Source organism: Amphibalanus amphitrite, unplaced genomic scaffold (assembly GCF_019059575.1).
Source record: "Amphibalanus amphitrite isolate SeventyFive unplaced genomic scaffold, NRLGWU_Aamphi_draft 001159F_arrow, whole genome shotgun sequence".
NCBI classification, from domain to species: Eukaryota; Metazoa; Arthropoda; class Thecostraca; order Balanomorpha; family Balanidae; genus Amphibalanus; species Amphibalanus amphitrite.
In genome coordinates this window covers 69,741-79,203 of record NW_024882653.1, presented here as the reverse complement: position 1 = coordinate 79,203, position 9,463 = coordinate 69,741, and positions in this window count along the sequence as shown.

The following is a 9,463-nucleotide window of genomic DNA, read 5'->3' as shown; positions in this document are numbered from 1 at the left end:
CCGTGGATGAGTGAGTTCTAAAGTAAATATGATAAGCGCATTGCAAGATAGGAACCCTCTAATTAGCAAGTAATTATTTGATAGGATTTTCGATAAACCGTCATCAGGCTAGAGTTTAATGCAGTGACTATTTCAGGGCTGGTTGTTTTTTATAAGCGTCAGTGTGCATTTTTACTAGTTCGGTGTCATCATCAATGAGACCGCGGAAGGAAGGGTGGCCACAACATCCGCCGTCGGCCTTCGCTGAGTCGGTATTTTACGAAGGACGTCGTGCGTCACACGTCCACTGTCGCCCGTTCAACGAATAGAGCCTCCATGTCGCCGGCTATGTGACAATATGTGATGCCTACCTGCCTGGCGGCAGCTGGTACCGCGCGCAGCCGCTGGCTCCAGTTTCGCAGAAATTTGTGATGTTATTACCTGAAGCCGACATTCTGTATCGGATTAGGCGCGTCACTAACCAGTGATGGGTGCGCTGTATCTGCATGCAGCCGTATCCGTCTCGCGTGCAGTCGAACCGAATTAGCGGACGGATGGACCCCGCTCCTTCATTTATGACGCGCTATGGAAAGTCAGACGTTTACACATCGCTGAGGAAATGCAGATACAGGGGAAGTGCAGTGTGAAGCCCATCGATAGAACGCGGCAATGTCGCCTGCCACCCATGTGTTATTCATCACACGCGATGGCTCTGTTCCCCGATCACAAGAAGCTTATCATGCCACGATGATACAGACAGAGCTGCGGAGTCGTAACCAGAGTCGGAGTTGGAGTCGGTCGGAGTCGATAGTTCTGCCCGGAGTCGGAGTCGGAGTCGGAGTTGCCAAAATCTTACCGACTCCGACTCCGGAGTTGGAGTTAACGTCGCATGGCTCAACGCCATGAGCTGCACCTGCTTGATTGATGATACTGCGCTCGAAATTAGATTTTGTCGAAAAAAAGGCCATTTTGCTGTTTCGGACGAACGTATTCAGCGAAAGAAGCGGTAGACGGTAAATTCCTCAGAACCTGCTAAATAATTATGCATGTTATTTCTAGTGCATATTTATTTTAGTGCATATTTGCAATGCAAAGCCCCTTGGAACGCACAAGAGGGATCGTTTCAGGCAAGACAAATTATGAACTTCAATATTAGCCGTTTTCACGACGAGCTATCCGGCGAATGCACCTGATTTGACCAAATCTGCACCTAATTTCTTTTACAGCAAATATCTTCATTTTATGAATTTATGTCAGTGTTTTAATCGATGATGCTCTCTGATAATATGACAAAGCAGGCAGATAAGCAATTAGTGCAACCCTAGCTGATAGCTGCTAAGAGACACACTAAACCTGATTTGACCAAATCTGCACCTAATCTGTACCAGATGTGCACCAAATGTGTACCAGATGGCCGTCGTGAAAACGGCTACTATGATACGGATTTCAATAGAAACTCCGGGGTCGGAGTCGGATCGGAGTTGGAGTCGGAGCCAGAGTCGATTTTTGAAGCCGGAGTCGGAGTCGGAGTTGGAGTCACCCTAAAATCCGTCGACTCCGCAGCCCATATAGACATACCTCACCTGATTTGAGACGTAGGTAACTGTACCCACACTGAAGCGCGCGCATGGTGATGCAATGGTTACGAATCGATATGGGAGGGAAATGTCGTCAAAGTTATAGGTACGGCTCTCGCGAGAGGTTTTGCACGTTTTGCACGTAGGTTTTGCACGCAGCGGTAGGTTTTGCACTTTTAGATTTCCGGTTATATCTCAGAAACTAATCGATCTACGATGAAGCCATTTTACACGATCTTGGCCGGCTTGTTACCCAACAATTCGATCGCATCTTCAACACTTAAAAGCTTAAGACGACAAAGATATAGCCTGAAGTACACAAAATTTTCTAGGTGCAAAACCTACCGTTAAAACCCGCGAGACCTGTGCCTATAAAATGTTCTTCGGTCATTTTGGGGTATTGTCGGTCATGCTCATGGGCGTCGAAAGCGGGGCACGGGGGACGCGTCCCCCCAGTCGAGGAATCCGGGGGGGGGGGGACTTCCCCTCCAAAAGTCACCCATAAATGATTTAAAAAGTGACTATTTGCAACGGCCATTCACAATGGAGCCATGTAAACAGAAATAAACCCTTTTTAAAAGAATACTGATGCTGGTCAGTTCGACCGTACAATTGAGAACTCAGGCACTTCAGCGGCTCAGGTAAGTACACCCTTGGGTACTTACCTACCAACCAAGGGTTGGTACCCATCAAGGGCTGAAGTTCGGTCCTCTGGGTGGGGTGACAGCTGCATAAATAAACCACACATTTTAGAGTATTCACAATACTCAAGCAAGACGCCCACTTTTAAACGGTCATCCTCCCGTGCCAGGCAAAACGACAGCCGAAGGGGCTCACCAATTCACCATGGCCTTTGAGGACCTGATGCTAGTGTGAGAGGACCTCGCCACGGACTCTGGGATTTGTTTTATTGGGTCTAACGAGACCATTTCAGAGGCGGAAGGATGATAGGAATTAGGGGGGGGGGGTCTGGGCGAGCACCCTGGTGAGTCGCCGGGGCTGGGCCCGTCCAGAAGCCAGGCCGACCAGCCCCCCCCCCCCCCCCCGCAAAGCACTCACCGCACCCGGTTACGGGTGTGCTCTTATCGGGCGTTCCCGCATGGGATAAAGTTGCCCATGCAGCCCGGAACAAAGGGTTGAGGCGTGGAGGAGAGGGATTTGACTGTCCTGAGGATAGAAATGACGGAACGGTGTGTAGTGTGAGAGGGTCCAGAAGGTTTTAATACTAAGTGTCAGCCTATATTAGTCTGACCCCTATAAAACCACCGTCCACCAGTCACAACGGCCAACAGAACCTCCAGCTCTTATTCCTCCCCCCCCCCTCCTTTGGAAACTGCTAATTTTAGAGCTGTCAAGTCAAGCTGACGAGCTGTCAAGCTCCGGCTCCGACCCCGCAGTCCTGCAGTTGCACTACACAAAATTTCAAACTTCTAGGAAATAAGTTATACGTTTAAAGAACCACAATTTTTTTAGAGGCAGAGTTAGGTACTTGACTTGGTGACTAGACCTTAGGTGTTCTGGCATCAAACTTGTTACACGGGCTGCAAAATCAAGGTGTTTTGGAGCTGTTTTGCCAATTGGTTGTGAAAAATGTTGCGGCCTCGAGTCAAAAAGTACGGTAACAATACCTAATATCGGGTTTTTAGCCGGCCGATCCGCCCCCCCCTGTCGAAAATCCGTGGCGACGCCCCTGTGCTTCACTCATTTTGAACAAAAGTGTGTCAATCGTTTCACCGTTGTAGTTATCAACGTTTTTTAACAAGTTTTTTATTTTTAACAAGTTTTTACAAGTTTTTTACATTATCAAGTTTTTAACAAGTTTTTTCTTGTCCTCAGTGTGATGCCTAGTTATATATGATTTTTGGTTAGCATGGACAACATTGTGGCAAAATTGTTAAAGGAAGCAAAATTTTTGCTTCTACTGGAAAGTCTCCACAAACAAAGGCATTGAAGACTCAAACGTTTTCTCGGCCATCTCAATTGTAAAGAAAGTTAAAGCAGCAACGTTCATAAGACTGCAGTACTGGAAAGGAAACAACTCCCTTATATGATCCCTGGCTGGAGGTTGCCTGGACAGCGGACGGCGCCGCCCCGCGGCCACTCAGCTAAGCTCACACAGGTGGGTAGTCTCGGCGCAGGGGGCGCGGCATGTCCCTGGACCCTATATGTCGGCAGCAGAGGTCACATATGTATTATCAATATCCGAATTACAATCCATCCAGGTATCCATTGTTGGGAAGCGTAGATGGATATAAACGTGTCCAGAGAACGATGGGTCAAGCCTAGCCGGACAAGGGGCTGGCTGGAGTCATCCCCATCCTGAATGCGTTTTTTTTTTTTTGCGATAGCTCGGAGCGCGTTATACCTAGAGATAGAGAGGCAGCAGTTGCAGAGTTGGAATTAGGCATGCCTGACTTTATTTTAGCTACAATCTTTCTTTATAATCGCAGATCTTTCAGCTATAATCGCATTTTTTGGTATGTCAGGTCAGACGCATTTGATGTTACACGCGAACCTCTTCAATATTGAAAATGTCGCAAGTTTATGACCTACGTCAGTGTCAGGACCTTGTTCCATGTGATATACGGCGTTACTATAGGATCGTTTGAGATAAGTGGACTTAAGTTCGTTAATAACTCCCGATCAAATTCATCTATCAAGTCGGAAAGAAACCAATAAACTCAGAATGGATGACAGATTCAAATGCTATGCAGCAAGATCTCACATTTATCTGACCTGATCGGTTTGAACTGAGCTTGACTTGAGGCAAGCATCCAAGTTGATAATTCCAAAATAACTTGTATATCATTACATGGTTCCGGCGCCATGGTTTAGCAATAAATGATATAATAAATGCGTCATGCATAATGCGTAAATACAAAAAATGTAGTATGCGTTAATAAATAAATGCGTAAATAAGTATAGTCCAGGGATGACGACATTCCAGAATCCAGATATGAGTTTGGCGCCACTATGCGAATGGTGTGACATTGCCAATACCTAGGTATGATTGGGGTATATTCCCCCTATTCCCCTCTCCCAGTCATGTAACACATGTGTCCCATAGGTCGACAGTCGACACATAGGTGATGTGACACATGTTTTTAGTCCATGTTGTCCATAAAATTCAAAAATAGTATCGTCTGCCGTCTGCAGCCACATCAGCAGGTTACGGTCACGAAGTTACCGCAACGAAGTTACGGTCACGGACAGGTCAAAACGCCAAATTTCAAAGTTTAACTTTCCAACAAAACAGGTGCTCTGCAGATGCAGTTTGAGCTCAGGAACACGATAGTGTTATTTGTTTTGGTGTACGAGGTTTAACGCTCTGAACATTCCATTTGGATAATTAATAGTGATGAATGGGTTACCTATTAACTACGTAAAATATAAAAGCGGATAACTTGGCCATTTTTGAAGGCATGGGGCGCTAGCCCGATGTCTCCATAACGAGACTTTCTAGTTTCTAGCGTAGGTCATCGTTATGCATTCCATCACATATGTTCTCGTTTTTTGAAAAGTCAAAAACTCATATTTTTTAAGTTTTTAAATGCGACAAAATGTGACACTACGTAATTTGCTGAAGCGGTGGCAATAAAGACCACGAAACTGTCCAAGTACGAAGAATTTTACTAATCTGTATTCAGCTTCAAATAAGTTATGCTAACTTAGGAAAGCATTCGAAAGTCAAGCATGTTGTGTTACTAAACCTGGTGAAGTTTCGAACACATTGCGCTTATATGTAAGTGTCTTCTGTCTCGCAACCATAGGTCCAAGAATATGTTGTTCGACGACTAGTTTGTGATACCAGCGTAATTCTTCTTGCCAGAAAACTGAAGACAAGTGGCACGAGGCGTTTTAAAGAATGAGAAAATTACAACTGCCTTTTCCAAGTCTTTTCAAGGCCAGTTGCAAGCGCTGCAATCAAGGCCATGTTAAGTTTCGATGTAGTTGTATTGAGGTAGTTGGAATACTAAGCTTATATTATTGTTGTTACTGTGGCCCTCTATAGATATCCGAGGCATTGGGTATAGTTTCTTCATGCATAAAACTATTTCCCCTTTGACAAAAATCTGAGACGTCAATTTAGTTGCACACCAGTGGAGCAGTTTCTCTTTCAACATGTCTCTATCTGCGATGAGATTTTCCACCTCTCAGATATCTCGGAGGCTGAGTATGCTCTCCAGCACTCGCCTGGGTGAAACGGAGCGCAAGTCGTGCATGGACATGGCCCTGCGGTATGCAGCCGTGTTCTCGCCCGATGAAGGCGTCCTGTTTGAGACCCGGGACCAGGCGGCGTCACCTTCCCGAGACTACTATCAGGTCAAGGTTGGAAAGAATAAAGTGGCACTGGTGCGCTGGCGCATCTCCAACGCACTCTCGCACGCCAACGCGGCGCCCGACGAGGAGTCCTTTACGTTCGAAGAGTTTCTCCATGAGACGAAGTTTCACGAGAAAATCATAAAGGTGTTTGGACAGGACACACTGGACCACGTAGAGCGCATCGTACTTGGGGAGTGGGATTTCTTGCCCCGGCTACCCCCGGCATGTCTGCAAAAGATCAGCCTGATGCTAGATCTGAAAGATTTGATCTCGTTGAGTTTGACATGCAAAAAGCTGTTGGAGCTTTGCAGCACTGACAAGCTCTGGGAAATATTGTATCGCCGCCACTCTCAGCAGACTCCAACGGCAGATGATCTAAAGGTGGTCAAGAAGATTGGCTGGAAAAAGGTTTTCTTTATAAACAACAAAGACCTGATTGATTCTGTAATGAAGGGACAGCATCAACAGGCACCGAGCAGTGGTCGATCGAAGGACCAAAAATCCAGTGCAAGGCACAGGTCAGATCATAAGGCGAAGTCGGGTACCAGTAGCGTGACAAAGAAGAGCTCAGCAAGCTTGAAGAGGTACTACTGATAAGTCACATATCGCTGGAGATAGCGTGATTAGTCGCAGAAAAAAAAAAGTGACGAAGCGTTTGCTTTTCCAACAGCAATGAATTGTAGCCTGAGTCCATCTGCTTATTGCCTTTTCATTTACCATACATTTGATGTCCAATACCAAGGGCTTGATATGATCAATAAAGCCAAGAAACGGTAGAAAGTTGAAAAGGCGATATTGATGGTCGGATACAAGTTAGCTATCTCGCCATCACAGCTGTCATCCGTAGCAATGATCGACACCGGTGCACGGTGGCCATGGAAAAGGAAAGTTCGACTTTACTGGGACATTGATGTGTTTTTGACATAAAGATTCGAAACACCATATGTTATCATGTCCAGCCGCGGGTGACCAGTAGGTATACCGTAATTATCCACACTACCTACTTAATTACGGATGCAGACATCTATAACCGTATCTGTCGATAATCGGTTATTCCGAATAAATATTCAACACTATTTGAAAAATACAACACATGTTAAGGTATATAGGTTTGAATTTTAGTTAAATGTTCTTTTTTTCTTGAATGATTTTCTAGCGAGAGAAACGCATGCTTCCAAACATTCCCGCCGATTGTTTTTAAAATACTTATATGTACGAGTGGTACAAGTCGTTAGCGTTAGCCATGTGGATTCTGCCAGCTTCTGATGTATGCAGGCTGGGCCGCTTGCGCTGACGAGCGGCGCAACACGTCACACCACGCACGCTCGGCGCGCTGTGTGGCCGTGCCGTCACGTGCACCTCGCTGGTACGTGGCCACACTCGCACAGAAGGTGCCAGAGTCCGAATCACCAGAGTTACGTAAAGCTATCCAGTAGCCTGTGATAGCTACCGGCGGCGAGTGTGGACTCGATCGTGGACTGTCCTCCGCGATTACACCTCCGCACCTTAACAAGGCAGTTGTAACAGTCAGGCACGTACAGTCCACAGCAGAAGTAATGTGTGGTTTCAGTCATGGGTATGTTATGCTTCTGAAGCCTAAGAACGATCAGCCAGACTGTAACGAGACTTTAAATGTAGCTTACATGTATCTTCACCCTTGCAGCTACAACTTTATCTATTGACGTCTTCTTTTCAATCAGTCCGCATTTAAAAATTGTCGGTCAAAGCCATCCGTTGAGATTGGTAAAACCACACATTACTTTAGCGGTGGGCTGTACCTCTATCTATATGTAGTAGAGTATGTAAGGAAAACGCAAATAATTCAAAGTACGTTTTTTCGGCCACTAGTTGTTTATTGTTTTTATTTCGAATTTTCGACCTTTGCATCGAGGTCGTTGTCAAGAAACATATAGCAATGTTATATGTTTAATGACGAAACGTATAACTAGGCGCACGATAAAACTAATGTCAGACCCGTACGGAATCTGAGTAATAACAAGATATCGGTAGCTTTGAAAAGGTTGGAATATAATAATCTCAATCAGCATATCATCCGCGCAGACGCAGTATCAGTGGGAGCCTCCACGTTCCAATCCACAATAAAATACTTTGACTCCGTCACATTGCCACAACAATTGGTCTCACAAGAGATGCGCAAATGTCTGTAGCCATATTTGGGCAAAAATTTAGATTCAGTACTTGACAGCTCGACAGATCACAGCGACAGGCCAGACAGAACGAGAGAGACATGTCGACTGTACTTTGTAGGTAGATCCTGATCAGTATTCAGAAACGAATTATTCGACACCAGTAATATGTATATGATCGGTAGCTTTCGGGGGCTGCTGCCTCCTTCATCAGCCTGCTTTTTAAATGCATTAGAACACAAGACAATACGTTTCAAACATGTCTACAAAAAAGTAAACCGCCACGAGGAAAAGTAATAACGGTACGTCTCAAGCATAGATGCACAACAGTTTGCTACATGATAACAAATAATAACACATAATTAAAGGGACCCTCCCACCTTCAAAAAGTTAATGAATTGGCGCGAAAGTGATGTCGCTCGGTTCAGAAAGAGCGAAAACGAATATCTACCAAATTTCATCGAAAAATATTCACCGGTTTTCAAGATATTAGACTTTTACTTTTGTTTACTTTTTGGGATCTCCGCTGTTCCTAGCGACTTTATTTGAAAGTGCGGCATTTGTTGCGCGCAAAGCAGCATATACCACCGCGTGCTACCAAACGTTTTAGTAAAAGATTTAAAAATCGTTAGATCTCCGCTGACGTCACAAATTCTAAGGGGGCATACCAATGCACTAGCCCCTTAGAATCCGAAAACTGCAAGTTTGAAATTCCATATCTCCGAATTAAAGCATCTGTCGATGTTGTGAGTGCCCAAACCGGTATTTGCAGGCCATGGCCACCAATTTGGCTATCTCAACTCAAAACTAATGTTAAGGTGGGAGTGTCCCTTTAAGTCGCCATCGTCCGTAATATCCGTAATAAAACATTCGACATTAATCGTGATCCGTGGTCGTAACAATCGAGTTCGCACAATCGGGGTCATGACACATTAATCGATGGTAATCATTATAGGATCGTAATCGTTACATACTCGCAGGCGCACAAGCTTGCATAAATTCGCTCTGATAGCCACACGCCTATACAACAAAACAATTTTCAACAATTCAAAAGCAAGTGTACCTATTTTTGACAGCTCACTCAGCCTCATCGAAAAGCGCCTTACACACGTAGTGCCCGGTACATATCAGGCACCTCCCACCCGGGTAAGATGTTAATGCTATTGTGTCTTTCTACCCTGGAAATGTAAAAACCCTCCTTCACCTTTCGTTTACCCCAGTTCGTTTCATAATCCAAAATTTTAACTTCGTCCCATTTGATAGAGTGCCCTGTCTCTAGCACATGTTCAGATATCCCTGAGTGATCCCGGTTTCCGTTTGCTATAGCTCGTTTGTGTTCCGATTCCCTCGTCCTTAGCTTTCTCCCGGTTTTTCCTATATAAATTTTTCCGCACTGACACTTATACTGATAGACCAGCCCAGCCTTCTCCTTCACCC